At 36.9% G+C, this 6,791-nt stretch overlaps 1 pseudogene; it reads left to right on the top strand.

The window, feature by feature from the left end:
• Positions 1–1,885: 1,885 nt before the first annotated feature.
• Positions 1,886–2,876, top strand: LOC101353735 (olfactory receptor 6C2-like; annotated as a pseudogene).
• Positions 2,877–6,791: the final 3,915 nt, after the last annotated feature.

The following is a 6,791-nucleotide window of genomic DNA, read 5'->3' as shown; positions in this document are numbered from 1 at the left end:
TAGCAACCCTGTAGGACAGAGTAGAACTGCCCCATAGGGTTTCCAAGGCTGGAAATATTTACAGAAGCTGACACATCTTTCTCCCATGGAGCACCTGGTGGGTTTGAACCAGCAACCTTTCAATTAGCAGCCAAGTGCTTTAACCACTGTGCCACCAGGGCTTCCAGATAGTAGCCTAGAACAACTGAGTGAAGATAGTAAAATATGAATAGCCACTAAGAATGATTGTCAAGGAAAAGTCACAGAGTAGTTATTGCCCCAAAACCAAAGTTGCATTGTCACTGTTATCTCATCTTATTATGTCCCTAAGCATGGAAACTCTATGGGGCAGTTCTACTCTGTCCTATACGGTTGCTATGAGTTGGAATCGACTCAAAGGCAACGGGTTAAGCCTGCAATAAAACGAAACATTATCTGTCATCGAAAGCTGAAAGCTCCTTGAGAGAGACACTTGTTCATGGTTAGATCTCCGGACTCTGATATTAAATATTTATCTGAATAAATAAATTTTGATTATTCTCTTGAGCAATGGAAAAGAAGACAAACAGAACAACTTAACAATTTTTAACTCTCAATTGGTAGCACACACATTGGGTAGTATTGGGTACATGGGGTTTCCCTACAACACCCTGAGTTATGCCTAAAATTGTTCAATTTATAATCAATTCCACAAATAAAACACAAAGACATATTATGAATCAATATATTGAGTTTTTTTAACTAATTGTTTCCCAAGTAAGAATGCATTTACCAGCTCTTCTTTTTCAGGGCAGATACTTGAAGCATCTGTTTGCAACTTGAATCACACTGAACGCAAGTTTTGACTTGAAGGAGATGGTATCACCCTGAGCCATCTTCTCCCCCAGTTAATGGGATTCCTGAGAAAACATGAAATAGTAGTGTGCAGGGAGCCACGAAACTGGTGGGAGGAGCTGACAATGATAAATGTCAAGGAAAATGTGGGTTTTACAAAATTTGCTAACAAAAATTAGTTCATTTGGTCAGTTTATTACTGGACGATGTTTGGGCAAGTTACATGTATCAAGAACTCAGAGAACATAAGCAGCAAGGTTAGAGGGCTAGCTGGTAAATTAGTGGGGAGAGGTGATTTGAAGAGAGGAGTAGCATCAATTGTAGAAAGGAGGGGTCACTAAGACATGCCTGAGACAGATTCTGAACGCTGAGTGCTGCTCAGAAGAGCACCTAGATCGATGACACTGGCAGAAAGAGCAAGAATCACAGACCGTTCCTTCTGGAGCTGGGCACGCCCCAAAACATCATGACAGGATTACTCAGGTTTATACTCAGGTCCCAGGAAAATGCTTCTTGTAACTCTTCAGGAAATCTCTACCTAAGCAACACTTTTACTAATTTAGAAGTGCTTTCGTTTACTTCAAAGCAGGAAATACAAAACAAAGATACACTTTTGTATTCTAAACTTTTTGTTCCTAACTGTAGATAATTTTAAGTGCAAAGATTTTATCTAGCCCTTGGCAGTTAGTTTATTTTCAAATACAATCAGACACCATAATAAAATACTCCTTGACAAATTCTTCTCTGTTACAAAAGGGGAGCTGAAAAGAAAGTGGAGAAAAGCAAAGAAAGAGAAGGCTAGAAGAAAAAAATGTCAAAAACAATGGAATAATCTGACATTGGTCAGACCTGTGTCCCAAGGCAATGATAATGAGAAACAGCATAGGAAACAAGAAGCATGATTACCGCTTTGTGTTTTCAGTTGACATCTTTATAAATACGGTTTCTAATCAGGGAATTTAAGCCCTAGATTTATATTTAAATATTCCTAGTAAAATTCCATAATCCAAATGGCAAATGCACTACATTAATACTGATTGCATCTTTCATTCATGCTCCCTGCTGGCTTGTTATGTCACGTCTCCCTTCAGCGACAGTCGTTCTTGACTTGACACAAGGAGGTGATGAGAAATCACACAACAGTAACAACATTCATCCTGCTGGGGATGACAGATGACCCAAAATTACAAATTGTGCTTTTGATACTTTTATTTCTCACCTACTTTTTGAGTGTGGCTGGAAACCTGACAATTATCACTCTCACACTTTTGGATTCCCATCTTAAAACTCCCATGTATTTTTTTCTCCGAAATTTCTCTTGCTTAGAAGTCTCATTCACCTCTGTCTGTATTCCCAGATTCCTGTACAGCCTGACAACTGGAGATAATACTTATACCTAGAATGCTTGTTTCACACAATTGTTTTTTGGGGTCCTCTTTGGAGCGACCGAATTTTTTCTCCTTGCTGCCATGTCCTATGATCGCTATGTGGCCGTCTGTAAACCCCTGCATTATGCAACCATCATGAACAACAAGGTCTGCACTACACTCATTCTCTGCTGTTGGGTTGCTGGCCTGTTGATTATCATCCCACCTCTTGGCGTGGGTCTCCAGCTGGAATTCTGTGACTCAAATCTCATTGATAGTTTTGTCTGTGATGTATACCCTATTCTGCAGATAACCTGCACAGACACAGTGCTTATAGGAAAAGTTGTTTTGGCTTTTGCTGTGCTAACACTGATTACTACCCTACTGGGAGTGGTTCTCTCCTACGCATATGTCATCAACACCATTCTAAAATTCCCTTCTGCCCAACAAAGGAAAAAGGCCTTTTCCACCTGTTCTTCTCACATGATTGTGATTTCCATGAGCTATGGCAGTTGCATCTTCGCCTACATTAAACCTTCAGGAACGGAAGGAGTAGCCCTTAATAAGATGGTGGAACTGCTTCTTACTTCAGTTGCCCCTATGCTTAACCCTTTCATTTATACACTACGAAACAAGCAAGTGAAAAAAGCCTTTAAAGATACAGTAAAAAGGATTGCATTTCTCACAAAGAAGTAAGAGATTGTTGATGTTTTTAGGTTACGTTTAAATCTGAATAACCCATGAGCATCTTACATGAATTTGCCAAATGTAAGGTTTCTTTCTATTCTGTAGATTTGTCAAACTACCTATCCCTGTGAACATTTTTTTCTCTCATAATTAGAAAGAAAAAAAAATCAAGGTACTCAGCTCTCCTTCTTATTTATTCACTATGGTTTTACCATTAATGCATTCATCTAAGACTAGATTCTCAAAATGTCCAATGTTATAAAAAGAAAATTAAATAAATAAAATCCGCTTCTCTGGCCATATGGCGTACTCATGATGTGGATTCTAAACGCCCAGTGAACATTTCCCACTTGAGAACACTTCACTGTCTAACCCCCAATTTTTCAAGAGTAATTAAAAATTATTTACTGAACCTTAAAATGTGGTATAAAACAAACTTTTGTAATCCAGAGCTCCACTTTCATTTTAAAATTTTCAGGATATTCCTGGATTATTTTCTGGTCCATTTACAGGATTAAATAAAAGGAGTTAATGGAACAATCACAAAGATTGTGGAAACAGTTTTCATCTTTCTTTTAAACTAATTTATTCACAAAAATGTTTCTACTGGCTTATGTGAAAATTATTTGGGTCTAGTTCTTCCTTACATATAAGTAGAGAAGAGAAAGAACCAGACTTTCAGGTGTTGGGCGTCTTCTACTGACATTGACAGCGTTTACAAGTCTCAAGGAGAACAAGCCCTGAATTTGGAGGCAAGCTATCTAGACCTAGATTGAATAACTTCTTAAACTATCCAGAATTCCATTATACCTCGTGTTAATGAAAATGTTCAGAGTTAAGAAAATTAATAAAAACAATAGATATAGTTCATATTTTGGAAGAGCATGTTAATGGGCATTTGGTTGGTTAGCATAGGCTGACTTCTGGAAATCAAATCCAAGCATAGTGTGAAAAAACTGAATGGACCTAAAGATGAAGGGGAAAAAAAGATAAGAAGGGACAAGAATATGAGTAATTTCAACCTACCCATTACCATAGAGTTGATTCAAACTCATAGCAATCCTATAGGACAGAGAAGAACTGCCCCATAGGGCTTCCAAGGAGCGGCTGGTGGATTTGAACTGCCAACCTTTTGGTTAGCAGCTGAGCACTTAACCACTATGCCACCAGAGCTCCAACTTGGACCTAGTGACTATTAATTCTGTTTATAAGATGCTAAAAGCCTCTGTCCATGTTCTATCTTTCTGAAAATGTTGTTTATACTTTTAAATTCATATATAAATGTTATTTATGTTTAATGAACACCATCTCATTGCTCAGATACACTTATAACTTCATAATGCTTTCAAAAATTCATAAAAAGTCATGTCCATAGAATGTGCATATAGTCTGTACACTTCAAAACTCTTCTGGGGAAAAGGACTTTATTATCCAAAACATTTCTTATTTTCTCATTTAAAACCATTTAAAAACCAAGAAATCTCCACTAAATGCTTATTTCTTATTTGATAGTTAATCAAATATGCATCTATAGTATGCATATATTTACTTAGTAGTTGGGTTGATTACTTTGCCTGAGTTGTAACTCTATAGCAAGCACAATCTATGTATATAAATCTCATTCTTTGTAATACCCAGCTGTGTCCAGTTTGTAAAAGCTTTGGATGATGGTGGACAAAGTTGAATACATTGTGGACGTTCAGAAAGAGATAAGCCAGACCCATTGACCTTGTTGGACTTAAGTGTAGTTGGATAGAAACAATATTGCAAATGCATTAGGTTCATGAAAGATAATCATCCAGCTTCTGTTCTGGATAATGAGGAACTCACCCCCTGTTCATCCATTCACCTTACTAAGAGGGAACACCAAAGGATGGTATTGTACAGGTCTTTGAAGTTTCAGCCCGGAGTTGGAAGTAGCACAAAAATAAATGGGGTCACTCTTGGATGCATCTGTGTTTCCAAAAAGTTACCTCAAGTTGTACTGGAATTGATCATTGCTTTTCACCTTGCACAGGTTCATCAGAGTATAGCAAGAATTATGTCATTTAATTGTATGTGTAGGGTGGAGAAATTGCTCAAAGAGGGGAAAATACCTTAGATGTAGAAAATATTAAAGAATTCCTGCTTGAAGAATGGATGCCTATTCATCATCGCTACACAAGTTGTCATTATACAATCAGATTTGACTGTATGACCTGCATTCTTTTTATAAGAAGTTTCAAAAAGGTCAATAACATAAAGTTGTGTATGCTTTTAACATTTATAAATTATATCCTCATTGTATCCCAGAACATTTTCTCCACCAATTCTTATGAAATCATCTTCTCCCTTTATAATTAGATATAGTCCAGTTTGGTGTCATAAAGCTCACTGCACACTTGTCATTGCTATCTGAATGATTAAGGAAATGAGAGTGTGGGCATGAAGACTCCTAAGGTACACAGTGAGAGAGGAAGACAGAAGAGAAAATATATAGTTAAGGGAAACATGGAAAATATTTCTCCTGTTTCCACCCAAGATCTGTCGTCACTCTTTCATTTATTCATTCAAGAATTATTTGCTAAGTGATTACTTTGTGCCAGAATACAGCACTGAACAGATAGGACAAGATTCACTGGAATACAGCACTGAACAGACAGGACAAGATTCCTGATATCATGGAGCTTATGTTTCATTCTCAGAAGAGAAAAAGAAGATGCTGAGACTGCAAGCAGGACCTCCCAAGTTCACCCCTTCCCTTGGGCTTTGGAGTCCTTCTTCAATTATGGCATTCCTTAGGAAATTAAAATAAATACAACCTTCAAATTAAATGACTATTTTATTATGCTAATATAAATCCGAGGCCACTTTAATAAGGATTTGGTAGAAAGCTTGGAGATCCTTTTGCAGTCTACTCAATTAAAAAGATGCAATTTAACCCTAGTTTTCCATCTTCCCTTAGCCTGCTGATGACCTTTGTCTGAAGCTCTCCTTGCAACTTCCTCACCCAGTTTCTCAAGGATTGCTTTTCTCAAACTTCTGTTTAACTTTTGTTCCTAAAGATGGCAATAAAGGCAGCATTAATCCCTTCAGATTCAAGACCCCCAGGAATTGCATTGTTTGTCAGCACAATTGATCCCAATGTAGTTGCTCTGAAGACAAACCTGATCTTTGTTACTTTGGATATTTAAAACCCTGCAAAAAAGATAATGTATCTCTTGTGAGTAATCAATATTATGTTCCTAGAAATAGAAGAGTTCTAGAAATTCTCCGGAGTTCAAATTACATTTTGTTTATAATTTTATAAATTTCTATTGAATGTGTGTCCAGTATTTTGCTAGGTAGTATAGAAAAGGCATAGCGGTAAATCTTCCACAGGACAACAATTCAATATATAAGGTATACACCATGAAATGTTTACAATACAAGAAATTTCACAAGGCAACATAGATTGAAGTGCCACATATGTGGCACAGATCATGAGTGCTTTCAATAGAAAAGAGAGATCCCTGTGGTCAAGGGAAATAATGACAGCATTTATTATTCACTGTGTGCCAGACACTGTTCCAAGTAACAAGTAGGACAATAATAAAAGGAACTAAAAATCCTATGAATTATATATTGCTATTATTACTATCAAAATCGATATACTATTATTAATAATTATAATATGATGTGATGATTATTCCCATATTCAAATAAGAGAACCGAGTCACAGAATCAGAGTTACACACCTAATAGTTTGGAAGGCTAAGACTTGAATCCAGGTAATCTGGATCCAGAATTCATGCACATAACTAGAATACCATACTGCTTTGTAGTCTGGCAGGTCCCACATGGAGGCAGAATTTCAGTTACTCCTGGAACAGATTTATAAAGGTGTAAAAGCAAGCATAGAGCATTCTTGAGAGAGAAGTGGGCCAATCAAACAGAAAAATCCTT

This window comes from Trichechus manatus, unplaced genomic scaffold, assembly GCF_000243295.1.
Source record: "Trichechus manatus latirostris isolate Lorelei unplaced genomic scaffold, TriManLat1.0 scaffold00027, whole genome shotgun sequence".
Taxonomy (NCBI): domain Eukaryota; kingdom Metazoa; phylum Chordata; class Mammalia; order Sirenia; family Trichechidae; genus Trichechus; species Trichechus manatus.
The sequence above is the reverse complement of the archived record's forward strand: the minus strand, read 5'-3'. Positions and strand labels throughout refer to the sequence as shown.